We start from the raw sequence: 21,741 nt of genomic DNA, 5'->3' as shown, positions 1-21,741 counted from the left end.
GTTAAACTTAGTCTGTAGATCACCTCTCTGGAGTATTTCCAGGAGAGTGTCTCTGAGGGGCCCATTCCGCATTCTTGCCCAGATTTTATAGAGCCTGTACTCTCCCAACACCTCAGTGACTGTGGTCCCCTCACGCACCAGGATGCTCTGGTAATGGTGGCACAGGGACTCAATATTTGCTCGTCCATGGAGGACAAAGGCTTCTTTGGACTCATCTGAGTTGTCCAGTTTTGGCCACACATTATGATCAAGAGCTGAGAATGTTTGCACAATGCTCTCGGTAGACAGCAGGTCTCCCAGACGGCTCTCAATATGTTTGGTAAGCATGTCTGTAATTTTCTTCCTGTCTGTAGCCAGTGTGTCTGTGGTGGTGTTTTTGAGCTCTACCCCTCTATAGGTGCCATTCATTGCATCAGCCAACATCTTCCTTTGCTGCTCTCCGGGCTCCAGACACAGCTCTGTAAGGCCATTGAGGCAGGCCTCAATGTACTGCACTGCCTCCCCTGGCATCAGACTATCCTGCTGAAACTGGAGGCTCAGTGCCTTGAGAAAGTCCAGTGTATCGAGCAGGAAGTGCATGAACTGGACATTGGTGTGGCTTTTGAGGTAGTGGAGGATGTTCTTTGCCCTTCCCATCACTGCAGGTGAAGGTCGGGTTGTCCTCTCTGGGCTGACCTGGTCCTCAAAGTGGGCCACAAAGATTGCATAGCTATTACACAGGATCTGTGTTGCCTTGTGGATGTAGGGCAACCACCTGGACCCCTTCAGGTTTGTAGGCTTGAGGACCTTCTCCTCCATTGCATCTGCCAGCATCCTCAGCTCCCTCAGTGCCTTTGGAGAGTAGTGGTATTGCTGATGCAAATATTGCAGCACCTCCTGCAGCTGCTTCAGCCTCTGATTCTCTTTTATTGAATCCACCAGACCTAATTCCAGCCTGTGTGCCACACAGTGTATAGCAAGCAGGTGTCCAATCTCTTCCTTCAGCTTTGCAGCCACACCATTCCTCTTCCCCAAATTGACAGCCGCACCATCAGCGCATAGGAAAACCACCTTTTCCTTCCAGTTATCCAGACCTGCTTTTTCAAACACTGTCTGTACTGCAGAAAGTACACCATGTGCGTGTTTGACATCCTCAATGCCAAGGAAGGACTGAACCACTCCTCTCTCCTTATTGAAGAACTTGACATAGACAATCTCATTCTCAAGGTTCCCAGTATCAGTTGCCCCGTCAATCATCACACTGATATAGCCTGCATTCTTTAGGTCAGAAAGCAGTTGCTCCCTCTCCACATTGTAAATATCAATTGTGAATCTGAAGGTAAAAAAAAAGGGAATTTCATTAATAATGAAGGAATTGTAAAAAGTTAATTAAATAGTAAATTTGGAATGTACAGTATTAATGTATTTGTGATTCTCACCTTAAACATGCCTTGTCTGACAAGTAACAATTGGTCATGTTGGAGCCAGTCCTACTGTTGAGCTGCACCAGGTCCGGAAAGTCAGTAAATGGCTTTTCTTTCTTGACAACATAGTACGCTGTATGAAACATATTCTCCATTTTATCCTGGAAACCTGCATCTATTTCACCATTAACATGAATCCCAGCTAACACAGCGGGTGTTTCGATTGCTGCCTTCTGCCTCCTCACACACACCTGGTGTGAGGTGCTTTTTTCATGCGGGTCAAACCCTGTGGAGCGTTCTGCTACCTGGCCCTTGAAGAGTGGAGAGTCCCTAAACAAGCAAAACAATCTGCTGCTTGAATATCATATGTAAATAGCCACTAGCTAGCCACTAACTAGCTAGGCCTACTATACATTTCTATAAAGCAATTGTTCATATTTGGTTTATTAAAATAATTATATTGTGGTCATTTTTAAAATAAAATAAAAAGGAAGGTGACACTATGGTATGAGTATTATTATTTGTATAATGCGCTTTCTGCCTTCCTGTCATTATCAGGAGTTAGACATGTAATGGCTATAATATATTAGCCTCTAGCCTTCCTTGTCCTAAACTGCTGGGACATTTCCCTACAGCGAATATACCATAATATTTTCTACTCTTCACTTACTTGTCAGCATAGGTCGGCATTGATGTACAGAGCCGACAGAAGACCTCGTTTATATTGGCATCATATTCAAGCCAACTCCAACGATCAAGCCAGTGTGCCTGAAACTTTCTCTCCCTCTTCTTCTTCTCGTACTCCCTGTCACGTTCCTTTAACTCCTCCGGTGACTTTCTTTTATTTAAGGACTGTTTTTTGCCCGGCGCTTGGCCGGTTACTGGTGGTTATAAAAACATTTTGCCGAATGGTTAGGTGCACTCTACTCCGCAACAAACAGCTGCAGAGTAGAGCGCGATGTTGTAGCGTTAATAAACGGAACAATCTAACAAAATTGCTTGTCAAAATACCAATATCACAGAACAATGTGAATGCATGTCTTACTGTTTTTAGTGGCCCGAGCGGGCAAGTGGAAAGTACGTTATGCTGGCCCGGGGTGTCTAAATAGTGCCTCCGGGCCAGCGGGCCAATAGACCTATCGCTAAGCCACGCCCCCTTTGAAAACTCGGACAAACAAAGCCGACCGTGAATGACTGTTGACAATGGCCGCGGGGGGAGTTCAAGTTAAAATAACATTAAAATATAAGCAAGAGCTAATAAAAGCAACAGCAGATGAAAGTTAACAGTTAAAAGCAAGAGTAAAAAGGTAGCCATGTATTTCTTTATATAAAATATCTAATCTTGTTGCCTGTCGTGTGTAGTGGTGACTATTGTGTAACCATTGAAATGATAATATGATGTTGAATGTTAGCAGTGGTGGTCACTACATTAAATCTATAACTATAACTGTCCTTGTTGGTCATCATTTTCACTGTTATGCACCTGGCTGACTGTAACGTTACCTTTTTTTGGGTGAGGGTCTGTGTCTTTTCGGAGCAGCCCACACGAGAGCCCGGATGGGATCTGGATATTCCAGAGTTGGCTTCCCATCTCTGAAGTGCTTTGAGGTGAAAAGACAGTTAGCCAAAGTTAGCTAAAAACACCAGCTAACTAGCGAGGACGAAAAGTCAGACAGCAAACGTTGATGTTGATAACACTGTAGCTAGTTAGCTGGCTAACAAGTTGGCAGCTAACGTTAGCTAGCTGGGCTGGATATACGCTAGCTAGTTGGCAGTCAAAGTCAATCGTTAGCAAACTAATAGTTTGGTCTACGTTTCTAATACATGCCGTCAAATATGATGTCTTTATGAATTAACCTTACCTTTGAGCAAACATAATTGTCCTTGGTAATTGTCTTCACATTCAGTTGTGTATGTGGTCGACGACACAGCATAATCCACCGCTTGCATTTGTCGAGTTTTCTTTTGGGCTTCGGAAAAGGTACGAAATATACTCCTCCATCCAGTCTTTCAGGGTGTCCGAATTACAGGTACCCCACACACAGCGTTTCACCATCAGATATTAGCTAGATAATAAACATAGAAACTGAACTCTTCACAGTGGTTTCGATCACAGACGTCTGGTTTTGGTTTGATGCGCCCCACAAATGGCTTTTCTGGTGATGTCCGAGTTTTCTGCCAGGAGGGATTTTCGCTGTGATATGATTGGACAAATTCTATTTGGGGTGTGGTTTAGCGATAGGTCTATTATAATGTCGAGCCCTGCTTCAGGGATTTGTTATCCCGGGGGACTCCCGAGGCAGTTGCAAGGTACCGACAGGCCCAAAGGGCAGCAGGCTCAGCCGTGGCCGAGGCAAAGCAGCGGGTGTGGGAGAAGTTCGGAGAAGACATGACTTTCGGCAGCACCAAAGTTGTTCTGGAAAACTGTCCGACACCTCAGGAGGGGGAAGCAGGGAACCATCCAAGCTGTGTACAGTAAGAATGGGACGTTGTTGACCTCAACTGATGGAGTGTTAGGGCGTTGGAAGGAACACTTTGAGGAACTCCTGAACCCGACAACTCCACCCTCTATGGTAGAGGCAATCAATCAACAACTTTATTAATCCCGCAAGGGGCAATTGGTTATGAGCAGCAGCTTATGTCATGTACACAGGCAGGAACATACAAGAAGAAAAACACACAGATACACCCGGGAGCACAGATGTGAATAATTCTAATTTACACTATAAATAGTTCAAAGCATCACAATAATAAATACATAAATAAATAATCAAGTTAAAAGCCTTTTCAAGAATTTAAAAGTTTGAGTGCAGAAGGGATGAATGATTTAGAAAAGCGATTAGTCCTTTGAGCAGGTAGAGCATATCTTCGCCCTGATGGCAACAGACGAAATTCATGTGAAAGAACATGACCTGGAGAGTTCAGAATGCGCTCTGCTTTCCGCAGAATCTGTTGGTTACAGAAGGAATTTAAGAGCAGAGCTTGAGTATGACGGGGGATCAACACCAATCTCCCGGGGGGAGGTCACTGAGGTTGTCAAACAACTCCACAGTGGCAAAGCCCCTGGGGTGGATGAGATCCGCCCAGAAATGCTGAAGGCTCTGGGTGTTAAGGGACTGTCATGGTTGACACGTCTCATCAATGTTGCGTGGAAATCGGAAACAGTACCAAAAGAATGGCAGACCGGGTGGTGGTTCCGCTTTTCAAAAAGGGGTATCAGAGGGTGTGTGCCAATTACAGAGGCATCACACTACTCAGCCTCCCCAGGAAAGTTTAGTCTAAGGTATTTTGAAACTTTTTATGCATTGGTGGTTCAGTGGTAGAATTCTCGCCTGCCACGCGGGAGGCCCGGGTTCGATTCCCGGCCAATGCAACACATTCTTTTATGCATGACGGGATGAAATGAGAACACATTCAGATGAATGCACTTTATTATATAACTAATGATACAGCGCCGCATTGTATAAAATGGGAACTGCACTGAGTGGATTTCATCCCTTCCTCGTTAGTATAGTGGTCAGTATCCCCGCCTGTCACGCGGGAGACCGGGGTTCAATTCCCCGACGGGGAGGAAACATTTATATTATTTTTGTAATATTGTTATATTTTTCTACACAGGTTAGAAAAGGTTTTCTAAAGAGTTACCGGTGCATTCACGGCTTTCCGGTTTAGCAATATGGAGGATGAATGAGAGGCTGCGACATCACTTTCACTGACTTAAACACTGACATGTCCGAGTGAAGGGTGCACTATAGAGTGGCGAAGTCACGCCCATCTACTTCCGGTCCATGGGACCTTATTTCGGAAAAATAATGTATTGAAGTCAATGGTGAGAGAGAACTTATCTTTCGATCCCGTTTGAATTGTGCCATGAATTACACATATGATGTTTGTCAATCTTAAAAAATAATTTCCATGTAAAAAAAAAAGTTTGTCGTAAAACTGTTGAAATATAAGACGATGAAAAATACGCAACTAGAAAGACTACAAATCCCAGAGTCGCGTAAGTGATGTCACCATTGTTTTCCTCCACTAAGAGATAGCTAAGATCAGCGCCATAGCGATAGAATCTATCTATATGGCGCTGGCTAAGATAAGATAACTTTAACAAGATGCCTGTGTGCTTAGTACCAGGTTGTTATCATGCCAGCAATGGGTCTTGCTCGTTCTTTCGCTTCCCGTCTGATGAAAGGACCAGGAGTGGCTGGATCAAGTTAGCTACCTAGCTAGTAACTAGCACGTTAGTTAGCATTACAGCCTTGTCATTTTTATTAGCCTTAATATGAAGTAACATTAAGTAACCCAAAATGTTAAACAGTAAGAGTAGTAGTCATATTTCGTGAACCCTTTGAAGAGTACTGTCACCGGTGTGATCATTCTATAATACACAATTTAAGCCCGGGGGAGAAATGCTAACGCTAGCATCGGCGATCGCCAATCTTTTCTACTTCATGCTATCTGCACAAATGGTTGAGCAGGGACCCAGTAAATGCAGAAACTGGGCTTATTCATCAGAATTTCGTATGACTTGACTTGACTTGCTTGACCTGAGCAATGACTTGACTTGACTTGCTTGACTCTCACCACAGGGACTTGCTTGATACTTGTAGGTCAAGACTTGAGACTTGCTCGTGACTTGCACATGTAGGACTTACTCCCACCTCTGGAAATTGGTCCGTGCACAAAACATTGTGGGGATTTTAAGACCGTGGAGTCTACACATGTGCAGCCTCGACATGTCTCCAAACGAAGTACGCCGGGCTCGGTAGAATTCCAAGTATGCTGGACATTGGAACAGTACTTAGGCGGCACTCTATGACGTAGTATGCTTGAAATAGTGGCTCTGGAGCAGCTTTACTCGAGATTGAGAAACACCCCTTGTTACATACATAGCTACGTAGGACCTTTGTTATCGTGTGCTACTCTAATATTGGAAGAGCATACTCAGTATTTTCCCAACAGCTTTATTGTCAGATCTCAAGCCATCTTCTTTGTTTCAATTTTTGGGGCTTCTATTTTGAAACATTTTATGCATTGGTGGTTCAGTGGTAGAATTCTCGCCTGCCACGCGGGAGGCCCGGGTTCGATTCCCGGCCAATGCAACACATTGTTTTAGGCATGGCGGGATGAATAATTGGCTGCGACATCACTTTAACTGACTTAAACACTGACATGTCCGAGTGAAGGGTGCACTATTTAACCAGGCTGTTTGGTGCATTTAATTAAGAGTGGAATGGTCTTCTCTTTCTTTTCTCTTATTTCATAAAACTACCCAAGACTTTTGTTAGAGAAATATCACTCGGCTTCGTCTTCAATATCAGGATACATGTATTTACTATCCTTGCAAGAATGGAAGTAGTCATCACATACAGAGCTGCATGGTAAAACTAGTTCTCCGAACAGTTTCCTTGACATGCTTGCATACAAGAGAGGGTGTTATTCAGTCACAAGATGCAGAATACCGGTTCAAAGCAGTATTCAATGTTTTAGTTCAGATTAGCTAAGGCCTGCGTAAGCAATAAACATGACAGTCATATGTCTATCTCCATAAAGTCTGAATCATCATGTTAATCGTTGTCACATAGCTATCATATTCCTAAAACAGTGGGTGTTTCTCAATGTCAAGGAAAGCTGCTCCAGAGTCACTATTTCAAGGATGCTACGTCATCAAGTCCCGCCAAAGGACTGTTCCAATGTCCAGGCTCCTTGGAATTCTACCGAGTCCGGCGTCCTTCGTAGCGAGACATTTCGAGGCTGCACATGTGTATCCTCCGCAGTCTTAAAATCCCCACAATGCACACCTGCACACTTGCTCGCCTGTTCCACTCTTCGTTTTCCGAATGGCAGGAAGGATTCTTGCTTAGCTTCTGTAGCAAGTGACTCGGAAGACATGTCCTACCAAGGAAGCGTCCTCGACATTGAGAAACACCCAGTGTATCCTGATTCTCTTCTAGGTAATCATACATGGAGGGTGTTTCTCAATCTCGAGTACGCTTGCTTGGTAGCACATGTCTTCCGAGCGTCTTGCTTCAGAAGCGAGGCAAGAATACTTCCTGGCATTTGGAAAACAAAGAGTGGAACAGGCTAGCAAGTGTGCAGGTGTGCATCGCATGAGAAGCCCCGCCTTACATTTTCCGCCACAGATTTGGGGAAATTGGTCCGTGCCTAAAGCATTGTGGGGATTTTAACCTGTTATGCCCGAGAGACCCCGTTTCCGGGGGCCTCCTGCAATATCTTGCAGAAAACAGTGTCTGAGGGCATGTTCATTTAATAAACTATGAATGTTTTATATCCATGTAACGGAAAGAAACTCATCTAACTGATCATTTAAAAAAAAAAATCAAAAAAAAAACAATGCTAACGCTGAGCCTCTGAATTAGCAACGAGCGAAAAATGCTAACAGATGACTGCACCGAAATGTACTCACAAAACCTTATTATTTATCTTTGCTGCACATCTCAACCCATCGTTTCACATCGTGAGGGGACACAGAATCGATGGTTATCCTCATTATCACTCAATCATACGAACTCTTGGAGATAATAACAAGAACACACATCAAAACATATGGAGCTAGTTAGCCAAAAACGGCAAAATGGCTCACCTGTGTGGTAGTCTGGTCAAAAGTGGTCTTCAATGACATTAAAACGATAAAAACGATGCTGAAGTTAATCCATAGGTTAATCCAATGTGTCTGTGTCACTTTGAATGATTTCTGATAATCCATGAGCAATAAATCTGCTTTTCGGTTTTGAGATGTCAGACCTAGAGACAGCTTCACTATGGAGCAAAACTGCTTGGGTGAAGACGCCATTATTATTTTTTTTACATGACCGTGCGCGGGACGATTCCCCCTCGATTCTATTGGCTCTAACGGTCAGAAAGAGATGTCACATGTCAAAATCGAACAAGGGGGGCCAGAGATAAGGAAAATTCACCCAAATGGCCCCAGAAGAGGTTTTTTTTGCTAAATCTGTCTAAAAAGGTCAGATATCACTTGTTTTGCATCAATCTTGATACAGGGTACTTATTATATGTTGTACTTTGGATTCCTAAAGCTTTTAGTCTACTAACCCATCATCCAAGGTTAGTTTTCACTATAAGTACAAAATATTTTTTGGACGGACAGTATAATTTACAGATTTTTACCATGTTCAATCTGAATTTTCTTTAAAATAAAAACATCTATATTGATTCTGACTTTTCAACATCCAACTCACAGGTTTATCATTACTTTGAGAAAAAAGATTATTAATTTAACCCGTTTAGAAGGGAAGATATGGTCATTTGTTCTGGGAATGTCATTTTCGAGCCTGCGACCTGAAAAACAGGCTTAGGGCTGAACTGGTTAAGAGCGTGGAGTCTACACATGTGCAGCCTCGACATGTCTCCAAACGAAGTACGCCAGGCTCGGTAGAATTCCAAGTATGCTGGACATTGGAACAGTACTTCGGCGGCACTCGATGACGTAGTATGCTTAAAATAGTGGCTCTGGAGCAGCTTTACTCGAGATTGAGAAACACCCCTTGTTACATACACAGCTACGTAGGACCTTTGTTATCATGTGCTACTCTAATATTGGAAGAGCATACTCCGTATTTTCCCAACAGCTTTATTGTCAGATCTCAAGCCATCTTCTTTGTTTCAATTTTTCGGGCTTTTATTTTGAAACATTTTATGCATTGGTGGTTCAGTGGTAGAATTCTCGCCTGCCACGCGGGAGGCCCGGGTTCGATTCCCGGCCAATGCAACACATTGTTTTAGGCATGGCGGGATGAATGAGAGGCTGCGACATCACTTTAACTGACATGTCCCAGTGAAGGGTGCACTATTTAACCAGGCTGTTTGGTTCATTTAATTAAGAGTGGAATGGTCTTCTCTTTCTTTTCTTTTATTTCATAAAACTACCCAAGACTTTTGTTAGAAAAATATCACTCGGCTTCGTCTTCAATATCAGGATACATGTATTTATTATCCTTGCAAGAATGGAAGTAGTCATCACATACAGAGCTGCATGGTAAAACTAGTTCTCCGAACAGTTTCCTTGACATGCTTGCATACAAGAGAGGGTGTTATTCAGTCACAAGATGCAGAATACCGGTTCAAAGCAGTATTCAATGTTTTAGTTCAGAGTAGCTAAGGCCTGCGTAAGCAATAAACATGACAGTCATATGTCTATCTCCATAAAGTCTGAATCATCATGTTAATCGTTGTCACATAGCTATCATATTCCTAAAACAGTGGGTGTTTCTCAATGTCAAGGAAAGCTGCTCCAGAGTCACTATTTCAAGGATGCTACGTCATCAAGTCCCGCCAAAGGACTGTTCCAATGTCCAGGCTCCTTGGAATTCTACCGAGCCCGGCGTCCTTCGTAGCGAGACATTTCGAGGCTGCACATGTGTATCCACCGCGGTCTTAAAATCCCCACAATGCTTTGCGCACGGACCAATTTCCCAAAATCTGTGGCGAAAAATGTAAGGCGGGGTCTCTCATATGACGCACACCTGCACACTTGCTCGCCTGTTCCACTCTTCGTTTAACGAATGCCAGGAAGGATTCTTGCCTAGCTTCTGAAGGAAGTGACTCGGAAGACATGTCCTACCAAGGAAGCGTCCTCGACATTGAGAAACACCCAGTGTGTCCTGATTAGGGTTGGGAACCGAAACTCGGTTCCAGATGAGAACCGATAAGAAAATGCCGGGTACCGGGTACCCATACAAAATACACAATTTCGGTTCTGCTTAACGGTTCCTAAACGCGGTAGACCCTGTATTCCAGCGGGTCCGTCTGCACCGCGGTGCTGCGGTGACCCGGTGGAATACAGGGCGGACCTGGAGAATCACAGAACGGCCGGTCGTCAGCGGGCCGTTGACGGCCGGCTCGGTATGCTGACGGCCGGCACCGCCCTTCATTTTTTTAAACGGCATCATATAAATTGCGCTGACAGGCGACAGAGGTCCACAGTTGCCCCGCAGCGATGCTCCCCCGCCCCTCCCGTAGACATTTCACGAGCTCAGTCACTTCATAACACCAAAGATAGGTCGCGGTAAACACTCTGAAGTGAGGCTCCCACTACACTAAAAAAGAAAAAGAAAAGGCAAAGTGTAATGCCTGTTAATAGCTTGCCACAGGCATAGCTCAGTTAAAATAAAGCACAGCTATTGTGCAATACATTTGTATTGCATGTATATTTTTTAGTAACAATTTCAGTTAAAGCTTTTAAGAATAAATATATTTTTGTTATCTAAACGTTTGACCTCTTTATTTTACAATTTTGGAATCGAAACGGGGGATCGATAAGAACCGGAATCGATAAGCAGAACCGGAATCGAAATCGGAATCGATAAATTTCAAACGATACCCATCCCTAGTCCTGATGCTCTTCTAGGTAATCATACATGGAGGGTGTTTCTCAATCTCGAGTACGCTTGCTTGGTAGCACATGTCTTCCGAGCGTCTTGCTTCAGAAGCGAGGCAAGAATACTTCCTGGCATTTGGAAAACAAAGATTGGAACAGTCTAGCAAGTGTGCAGGTGTGCATCGCATGAGAAGCCCCGCCTTACATATTCCGCCACATATTTGGGGAAATTGGTCCGTGCACAAAACATTGTGGGGATTTTAAGACCGTGGAGTCTACACATGTGCAGCCTCGACATGTCTCCAAACGAAGTACGCCGGGCTCGGTAGAATTCCAAGTATGCTGGACATTGGAACAGTACTTCGGCGGCACTGGATGACGTAGTATGCTTGAAATAGTGGCTCTGGAGCAGCTTTACTCGAGATTGAGAAACACCCCTTGTTACATACACAGCTACGTAGGACCTTTGTTATCGTGTGCTACTCTAATATTGGAAGAGCATACTCAGTATTTTCCCAACAGCTTTATTGTCAGATCTCAAGCCATCTTCTTTGTTTCAATTTTCTGGGCTTCTATTTTGAAACATTTTATGCATTGGTGGTTCAGTGGTAGAATTCTCGCCTGCCACGCGGGAGGCCCGGGTTCGATTCCCGGCCAATGCAACACATTGTTTTAGGCATGGCGGGATGAATGAGAGGCTGCGACATCACTTTAACTGCCTTAATGATGACACTGACATGTCCGAGTGAAGGGTGCACTATTTAACCAGGCTGTTTGGTGCATTTAATTAAGAGTGGAATGGTCTTCTCTTTCTTTTCTTTTATTTCATAAAACTACCCAAGACTTTTGTTAGAAAAATATCACTCGGCTTGGTCTTCAATATCAGGATACATGTATTTACTATCCTTGCAAGAGTGGAAGTAGTCATCACATACAGAGCTGCATGGTAAAACTAGTTCTCCAAACAGTTTCCTTGACATGCTTACATACAAGAGAGGGTGTTATTCAGTCACAAGATGCAGAATACCGGTTCAAAGCAGTATTCAATGTTTTAGTTCAGATTAGCTAAGGCCTGCGTAAGCAATAAACATGACAGTCATATGTCTATCTCCATAAAGACTGAATCATCATGTTAATCGTTGTCACATAGCTATCATATTCCTAAAACAGTGGGTGTTTCTCAATGTCAAGGAAAGCTGCTCCAGAGCCACTATTTCAAGGATGCTACGTCATCAAGTCCCGCCAAAGGACTGTTCCAATGTCCAGGCTCCTTGGAATTCTACCGAGCCCGGCGTCCTTCGTAGCGAGACATTTCGAGGCTGCACATGTGTATCCACCGCGGTCTTAAAATCCCCACAATGCTTTGCGCACGGACCAATTTCCCAAAATCTGTGGCGAAAAATGTAAGGCGGGGCCTCTCATATGACGCACACCTGCACACTTGCTCGCCTGTTCCACTCTTCGTTTTCCGAATGCCAGGAAGGATTCTTGCCTAGCTTCTGAAGGAAGTGACTCGGAAGACATGTCCTACCAAGGAAGCGTCCTCGACATTGAGAAACACCCAGTGTGTCCTGATGCTCTTCTAGGTAATCATACATGGAGGGTGTTTCTCAATCTCGAGTACGCTTGCTTGGTAGCACATGCAGGTCTCAACGCTAACTTTTAAAAGTGGTTGCCAGGCTGGCAACCAGGCATCAGCTTTTGGTTGCCAAAACAGAAAATACGGTTGCCATTTTTAGACACCTTATATTTTAAATAATTAAGATACTATACAGTTATACATCAACCTAATAATGAACATGTGATACAAAAGAATGTTCAAATGCTTTACAATAAGTAATTAACGCAATTATTTGAAACTTAAGTGGTAGGAAACGTGTCCACCCTCAATTGCTGGTATACAAAATACCAGTTGCGCAGCTGTTGTCATGTTCTTCACAGATCCCTCACAAATGAATTGAGCAAGTCACTAGTTTCTTAGTCATCCGTTGTCTCCCTTTCATGTTTGGGTTTTCCTGACCTTTGTGCTGACCCCCACCATAGATCCATTGGCCCTTCAGCATTGAAGTCTCTGATTGGCCAGACTAATACATTTCTATTGTTAAATAAATGAAAACCATTCACAGTTAAGAATTAGATATTAATTATGAATGCTGTAAATTACCTTTAATTAGGGATGCACGATATTGGTTTTTTGAAGCCGATAACGATACCGATAACTTCCTGCTTCTCAAGACCGATACCGATAACAATATAATATATATATTAAATGTACCTGTAGTTTTTGCACACCTGGTGGTAAAAAAAAGACTAGTAGTGAGCAAATGACATGAGCATTACTACTATGAACAAAACAAAGCCAAGAACAGTTTTGACTCTTCAAAGTGACCATATTTATTTTCCCAAACAAATCTGGCAAACTTCTTGCCTTTTTCAAAAGCCTCGTCGATAGGTAAAAGCCCCGGTGGCCTTTGCAGCTGGCTTTGGATTCGCCGCTAGTTTAGCAGCGCAGGCGTCTTCGTACGCTTTTAACACACCATCGTAGCGATGGCGATGTTTCAGGTGACTAATCAGGTTGGAAGTATTATAGCTCGTTGCCTTTTTCCCTCCTCATGGAACTTCTGCATTGCATTTGTTAATACAAATAGCAAGCGAACTATCTAACTCTGAAACTTTGAAATAGTCCCATACCACCGACGACATGTTTGTTTACTGTCCTGGCTTCACGGCCGCACACCATGTACGTCACAGCCAGGCATGAGTTAGGAAGCGCTGGATTTGTGAAAAACTCCCCTCTTCCTAAACCACTAATACCACAGTACTGGCAAAACGGGAGGAGCCGAGTGAAAAACAAGCGCCCCTCATCCCAATCCACCCACACCGCAGTATTTTTTTCTTTTTTTTTACCCAAAAAATATATTGTATATTATCGGGGCTATTAATACTTTTATCGGGTTTATCGGGATGACGTCATAATTCCTAATATCGGACCCACCACTACCTTTAATATGTCTAACTATATTTAACATGTGTTACCTTTTTATAGAAGTGATTATATTTTTATGCCAATTTTTTCCTATGGTAAAGTTTCGTTTTGCACTTTTATTTTGGTAGTAATAAGATCGGGACTCTTATTTTGAAGGAACCTTTACCAGAAGTGAATGCACATATATATTTCGCCTCCCAAGACTTTACACATTTCCCCTTTCCTTTTCGTTCGGGTTCACCTTGCTTGAATCACTTTGAACATTCGTTTGAGATGTTGACGGGTTGGCCGAACTTTTTACCCCACAATCAAACAACTTAATTTGCTTCGCCGTTTTTTTAAAACAAACACACGGCGCACCGCGCACGCGAGTAAACCTGCGTCGCTTTCTGGCTCCGTAATCACACCAATGCACGTGCAACTTAAGTGTCAGGTTCCAACTGGTCACAACAATAATTAAATATCACTCTTAATACAACAAATAATTAACATTTATCTATTTTGGGGTGCACATTTTGCTGTTTGCTGTCCTTATTTCTTTATGTTAAAAACTGGTTGCCACTGATGGCAACCAAAGGCCAAGAAGTGGTTGACATTTTTTCTGAATGGTTGCCAATGGCAACCTGGCAACCGTTACTGTCGAGCCCTGACGTGTCTTCCGAGCGTCTTGCTTCAGAAGCGAGGCAAGAATACTTCCTGGCATTCGGGAAAACACAGAGTGGAACAGGCTAGCAGGTGTGCATCGCATGAGAAGCCCCGCCTTACATTTTCCGCCACAGATTTGGGGAAATTGGTCCGTGCGCAAAGCATTGTGGGGATTTTAAGACCGTGGAGTCTACACATGTGCAGCCTCGAAATGTCTCCAAACGAAGTACGCCGGGCTCGGTAGAATTCCAAGTATGCTGGACATTGGAACAGTACTTCGGCGGCACTCTATGACGTAGTATGCTTGAAATAGTGGCTCTGGAGCAGCTTTACTCGAGCTTTGTTATCATGTGCTACTCTAATATTGGAAGAGCATACTCAGTATTTTCCCAACAGCTTTATTGTCAGATCTCAAGCCATCTTCTTTGTTTCAATTTTTCGGGCTTTTATTTTGAAACATTTTATGCATTGGTGGTTCAGTGGTAGAATTCTCGCCTGCCACGCGGGAGGCCCGGGTTCGATTCCCGGCCAATGCAACACATTGTTTTAGGCATGGCGGGATGAATGAGAGGCTGCGACATCACTTTAACTGACTTAAACACTGACATGTCCGAGTGAAGGGTGCACTATTTAACCAGGCTGTTTGGTGCATTTAATTAAGAGTGGAATGGTCTTCTCTTTCTTTTCTTTTATTTCATAAAACTACCCAAGACTTTTGTTAGAAAAATATCACTCGGCTTCGTCTTCAATATCAGGATACATGTATTTATTATCCTTGCAAGAATGGAAGTAGTCATCACAGACAGAGCTGCATGGTAAAACTAGTTCTCCAAACAGTTTCCTTGACATGCTTGCATACAAGAGAGGGTGTTATTCAGTCACAAGATGCAGAATACCGGTTCAAAGCAGTATTCAATGTTTTAGTTCAGATTAGCTAAGGCCTGCGTAAGCAATAAACATGACAGTCATATGTCTATCTCCATAAAGACTGAATCATCATGTTAATCGTTGTCACATAGCTATCATATTCCTAAAACAGTGGGTGTTTCTCAATGTCAAGGAAAGCTGCTCCAGAGCCACTATTTCAAGGATGCTACGTCATCAAGTCCCGCCAAAGGACTATTCCAATGTCCAGGCTCCTTGGAATTCTACCGAGCCCGGCGTCCTTCGTAGCGAGACATTTCGAGGCTGCACATGTGTATCCTCCGCGGTCTTAAAATCCCCACAATGCTTTGCGCACGGACCAATTTCCCCAAATCTGTGGCGAAAAATGTAAGGCGGGGCCTCTCATATGACGCACACTTGCTCGCCTGTTCCACTCTTCGTTTTCCGAATGCCAGGAAGGATTCTTGCCTAGCTTCCGAAGGAAGTGACTCGGAAGACATGTCCTACCAAGGAAGCGTCCTCGACATTGAGAAACACCCAGTGTGTCCTGATGCTCTTCTAGGTAATCATACATGGAGGGTGTTTCTCAATCTCGAGTACGCTTGCTTGGTAGCACATGCAGGGCTCAACGCTAACTTTTAAAAGTGGTTGCCAGGCTGGCAACCAGGCATCAGCTTTTGGTTGCCAAAACAGAAAATACGGTTGCCATTTTTAGACACCTTATATTTTAAATAATTAAGATACTATACAGTTATACATCAACTTAATAATGAACATGTGATACAAAAGAATGTTCAAATGCTTTACAATAAGTAATTAACGCAATTATTTGAAACTTAAGTGGTAGGAAACGTGTCCGCCCTCAATTGCTGGTATACAAAATACCAGTTGCGCAGCTGTTGTCATGTTCTTCACAGATCCCTCACAAATGAATTGAGCAAGTCACTAGTTTCTTGGTCATCCGTTGTCTCCCTTTCATGTTTGGGTTTTCCTGACCTTTGTGCTGACCCCCACCATAGATCCATTGGCCCTTCAGCATTGAAGTCTCTGATTGGCCAGACTAATACATTTCTATTGTTAAATAAATGAAAACCATTCACAGTTAAGAATTAGATATTAATTATGAATGCTGTAAATTACCTTTAATTAGGGATGCACGATATTGGTTTTTTGAAACCGATAACGATACCGATAACTTCCTGCTTCTCAAGACCGATACCGATAACCGATAATAATATAATATATATATATATATATTAAATGTACCTGTAGTTTTTGCACACCTGGTGGTAACAAAAAGACTAGTAGTGAGCAAATGACATGAGCATTACTACTATGAACAAAACAAAGCCAAGAACAGTTTTGACTCTTCAAAGTGACCATATTTATTTTCCCAAACAAATCTGGCAAACTTCTTGCCTTTTTCAAAAGCCTCGTCGATAGGTAAAAGCCCCGGTGCCTTTGCAGCTGGCTTTGGATTCGCCGCTAGTTTAGCAGCGCAGGCGTCTTCGTACGCTTTTAACACACCATCGTAGCGATGGCGATGTTTCAGGTGACTAATCAGGTTGGAAGTATTATAGCTCGTTGCCTTTTTCCCTCCTCATGGAACTTCTGCATTGCATTTGTTAATACAAATAGCAAGCGAACTATCTAACTCTGAAACTTTGAAATAGTCCCATACCACCGACGACATGTTTGTTTACTGTCCTGGCTTCACGGCCGCACACCATGTACGTCACAGCCAGGCATGAGTTAGGAAGCGCTGGATTTGTGAAAAACTCCCCTCTTCCTAAACCACTAATACCACAGTACTGGCAAAACGGGAGGAGCCGAGTGAAAAACAAGCGCCCCTCATCCCAATCCACCCACACCGCAGTATTTCTTTCTTTTTTTTTACCCAAAAAATATATTGTATATTATCGGGGCTATTAATACTTTTATCGGGTTTATCGGGATGACGTCATAATTCCTAATATCGGACCGATAATTATCGTGCACCACTACCTTTTTAATATGTCTAACTATATTTAACATGTGTTACATTTTATAGAAGTGATTATATTTTTATGCCAATTTTTTCCTATGGTAAAGTTTCGTTTTGCACTTTTATTTTGGTAGTAATAAGATCGGGACTCTTATTTTGAAGGAACTTTTACCGGAAGTGAATGCACATATATATTTCGCCTCCCAAGACTTTACACATTTCCCCTTTCCTTTTCGTTCGGGTTCACCTTGCGCTTTATCAGTTGAATCCAGGCTTGGAATTTCGTCATTTTAGGGGCAAGGCCATTTGGCCTTCCCGTTCACATTTTTTTTAAGGGCACAAAGGCCACATGACAGGGCACAAAGGCCGTTTGGTTAAATTACGCTGGTCAATCAACATGACTGAAAAGTGTAGCACTAACGTCAACACCAGTCGTTTTACAAATGGCTGAATAGCAATAGTGTTTCTTTAACGTATACGTTAAGTTCAGCCATAAACCACATAAGTCAGTCATGTATTATATCAAAACCGCTTAGCAAGAAAAATACTAGATTCAAAGGTGACCGCTATCTGCTAGCTTGTAGAAGCAACACTAGATGTAGACCCCTTGAAGGGAAGACGTTAGCGCTATCCAAACTAGCTAGCTATCGCTAGTTTTCATGACAAAATGTAACGAGTCAACTTTAAATAGGCTAATACAATGGTAATTACCTATCAATAGTACTTTCTATAAACACGTAAATGTTAAGTCCTTTCAAATACTACCACATACTTCAGTTAAATCATATCAAAACAGCTTGGTCCGCTTGCTTACCTGTGCTTGTCTTGCTCCCGCGGCTGAGGAGGAGGCTGTCGGGCCCCTACAGGCATTTCTGACGGAACAATCACAGCAGAGCAATCGCTCTGATCCACAGGGCACAGGCATCGCCCGGGACTATCCTACTGCGCGCACTAATATGACTTTACTAGCGTTGTTTACACTGGAACTTTTGACAGGGGCACCAAGGCCACTTTGGCCGTGAATTGCATTTTTTTTCACAGGGCATCACGGCCAAAGTGCGGGGCCATGGCCGTCGTGGCCGTCGTGAAATTCCCACCCTGGTTGAATCACTTTGAACATTCGTTTGAGATGTTGACGGGTTGGCCGAACTTTTTACCCCACAATCAAACAACTTAATTTGCTTCGCCGTTTTTTTAAAACAAACACACGGCGCACCGCGCACGCGAGTAAACGTGCGTCGCTTTCTGGCTCCGTAATCACACCAATGCACGTGCAACTTAAGTGTCAGGTTCCAACTGGTCACAACAATAATTAAATATCACTCTTAATACAACAAATAATTAACATTTATCTATTTTGGGGTGCACATTTTGCTGTTTGCTGTCCTTATTTCTTTATGTTAAAAACTGGTTGCCACTGATGGCAACCAAAGGCCAAGAAGTGGTTGACATTTTTTCTGAATGGTTGCCAATGGCAACCTGGCAACCGTTACTGTCGAGCCCTGACATGTCTTCCGAGCGTCTTGCTTCAGAAGCGAGGCAAGAATACTTCCTGGCATTCGGGAAAACACAGAGTGGAACAGGCTAGCAGGTGTGCATCGCATGAGAAGCCCCGCCTTACATTTTCCGCCACAGATTTGGGGAAATTGGTCCGTGCGCAAAGCATTGTGGGGATTTTAAGACCGTGGAGTCTACACATGTGCAGCCTCGAAATGTCTCCAAACGAAGTACGCCGGGCTCGGTAGAATTCCAAGTATGCTGGACATTGGAACAGTACTTCGGCGGCACTCTATGACGTAGTATGCTTGAAATAGTGGCTCTGGAGCAGCTTTACTCAAGCTTTGTTATCATGTGCTACTCTAATATTGGAAGAGCATACTCCGTATTTTCCCAACAGCTTTATTGTCAGATCTCAAGCCATCTTCTTTGTTTCAATTTTTGGGGCTTTTATTTTGAAACATTTTATGCATTGGTGGTTCAGTGGTAGAATTCTCGCCTGCCACGCGGGAGGCCCGGGTTCGATTCCCGGCCAATGCAACACATTGTTTTAGGCATGGCGGGATGAATAATTGGCTGCGACATCACTTTAACTGACTTAAACACTGACATGTCCGAGTGAAGGGTGCACTATTTAACCAGGCTGTTTGGTGCATTTAATTAAGAGTGGAATGGTCTTCTCTTTCTTTTCTTTTATTTCATAAAACTACCCAAGACTTTTGTTAGAAAAATATCACTCGGCTTCGTCTTCAATATCAGGATACATGTATTTATTATCCTTGCAAGAATGGAAGTAGTCATCACAGACAGAGCTGCATGGTAAAACTAGTTCTCCAAACAGTTTCCTTGACATGCTTGCATACAAGAGAGGGTGTTATTCAGTCACAAGATGCAGAATACTGGTTCAAAGCAGTATTCAATGTTTTAGTTCAGATTAGCTAAGGCCTGCGTAAGCAATAAACATGACAGTCATATGTCTATCTCCATAAAGACTGAATCATCATGTTAATCGTTGTCACATAGCTATCATATTCCTAAAACAGTGGGTGTTTCTCAATGTCAAGGAAAGCTGCTCCAGAGCCACTATTTCAAGGATGCTACGTCATCAAGTCCCGCCAAAGGACTGTTCCAATGTCCAGGCTCCTTGGAATTCTACCGAACCCGGCGTCCTTCGTAGCGAGACATTTCGAGGCTGCACATGTGTATCCTCCGCGGTCTTAAAATCCCCACAATGCTTTGCGCACGGACCAATTTCCCCAAATCTGTGGCGAAAAATGTAAGGCGGGGCCTCTCATATGACGCACACCTGCACACTTGCTCGCCTGTTCCACTCTTCGTTTTCCGAATGCCAGGAAGGATTCTTGCCTAGCTTCCGAAGGAAGTGACTCAGAAGACATGTCCTACCAAGGAAGCGTCCTCGACATTGAGAAACACCCAGTGTGTCCTGATGCTCTTCTAGGTAATCATACATGGAGGGTGTTTCTCAATCTCGAGTACGCTTGCTTGGTAGCACATGCAGGGCTCAACGCTAACTTTTAAAAGTGGTTGCCAAGCTGGCAACCAGGCATCAGCTTTTGGTTGCCAAAACAGAAAATACGGTTGCCATTTTTAGACACCTTATATTTTAAATAATTAAGATACTATACAGTTATACATCAACTTAATAATGAACATGTGATACAAAAGAATGTTCAAATGCTTTACAATAAGTAATTAACGCAATTATTTGAAACTTAAGTGGTAGGAAACGTGTCCGCCCTCAATTGCTGGTATACAAAATACCAGTTGCGCAGCTGTTGTCATGTTCTTCACAGATCCCTCACAAATGAATTGAGCAAGTCACTAGTTTCTTGGTCATCCGTTGTCTCCCTTTCATGTTTGGGTTTTCCTGACCTTTGTGCTGACCCCCACCATAGATCCATTGGCCCTTCAGCATTGAAGTCTCTGATTGGCCAGACTAATACATTTCTATTGTTAAATAAATGAAAACCATTCACAGTTAAGAATTAGATATTAATTATGAATGCTGTAAATTACCTTTAATTAGGGATGCACGATATTGGTTTTTTGAAACCGATAACGATACCGATAACTTCCTGCTTCTCAAGACCGATACCGATAACCGATAATAATATAATATATATATATTAAATGTACCTGTAGTTTTTGCACACCTGGTGGTAACAAAAAGACTAGTAGTGAGCAAATGACATGAGCATTACTACTATGAACAAAACAAAGCCAAGAACAGTTTTGACTCTTCAAAGTGACCATATTTATTTTCCCAAACAAATCTGGCAAACTTCTTGCCTTTTTCAAAAGCCTCGTCGATAGGTAAAAGCCCCGGTGCCTTTGCAGCTGGCTTTGGATTCGCCGCTAGTTTAGCAGCGCAGGCGTCTTCGTACGCTTTTAACACACCATCGTAGCGATGGCGATGTTTCAGGTGACTAATCAGGTTGGAAGTATTATAGCTCGTTGCCTTTTTCCCTCCTCATGGAACTTCTGCATTGCATTTGTTAATACAAATAGCAAGCGAACTATCTAACTCTGAAACTTTGAAATAGTCCCGTACCACCGACGACATGTTTGTTTACTGTCCTGGCTTCACGGCCGCACACCATTTACGTCACAGCCAGGCATGAGTTAGGAAGCGCTGGATTTGTGAAAAACTCCCCTCTTCCTAAACCACTAATACCACAGTACTGGCAAAACGGGAGGAGCCGAGTGAAAAACAAGCGCCCCTCATCCCAATCCACCCACACCGCAGTATTTCTTTCTTTTTTTTTACCCAAAAAATATATTGTATATTATCGGGGCTATTAATACTTTTATCGGGTTTATCGGGATGACGTCATAATTCCTAATATCGGACCGATAATTATCGTGCACCACTACCTTTAATATGTCTAACTATATTTAACATGTGTTACCTTTTTATAGAAGTGATTATATTTTTATGCCAATTTTTTCCTATGGTAAAGTT

At 43.0% G+C, this 21,741-nt stretch overlaps 1 protein-coding gene and 7 non-coding genes across 9 annotated transcripts in view; all 8 read left to right on the top strand.

Moving 5' to 3' along the window:
• The window catches only part of spag17 (sperm associated antigen 17), an 88,132-nt gene that overhangs the window by 21,445 nt on the left and 44,946 nt on the right, over positions 1-21,741 (top strand). The gene's annotated exons all lie outside the window — the stretch shown is intronic.
• On the top strand, positions 4,706-4,776 carry trnag-gcc. The gene has a single exon. It is a non-coding gene; the product is annotated as a tRNA-Gly (tRNA).
• On the top strand, positions 4,903-4,974 carry trnad-guc. The gene has a single exon. It is a non-coding gene; the product is annotated as a tRNA-Asp (tRNA).
• On the top strand, positions 6,435-6,505 carry trnag-gcc. Its single transcript has one exon. It is a non-coding gene; the product is annotated as a tRNA-Gly (tRNA).
• trnag-gcc lies at positions 9,083-9,153 on the top strand. The gene has a single exon. It is a non-coding gene; the product is annotated as a tRNA-Gly (tRNA).
• trnag-gcc lies at positions 11,353-11,423 on the top strand. The gene has a single exon. It is a non-coding gene; the product is annotated as a tRNA-Gly (tRNA).
• Positions 14,858-14,928, top strand: trnag-gcc. Its single transcript has one exon. It is a non-coding gene; the product is annotated as a tRNA-Gly (tRNA).
• Positions 19,228-19,298, top strand: trnag-gcc. Its single transcript has one exon. It is a non-coding gene; the product is annotated as a tRNA-Gly (tRNA).

Source organism: Gymnodraco acuticeps, unplaced genomic scaffold, assembly GCF_902827175.1.
Source record: "Gymnodraco acuticeps unplaced genomic scaffold, fGymAcu1.1, whole genome shotgun sequence".
Classification (NCBI taxonomy): Eukaryota; Metazoa; Chordata; class Actinopteri; order Perciformes; family Bathydraconidae; genus Gymnodraco; species Gymnodraco acuticeps.
The sequence above is the reverse complement of the archived record's forward strand: the minus strand, read 5'-3'. Positions and strand labels throughout refer to the sequence as shown.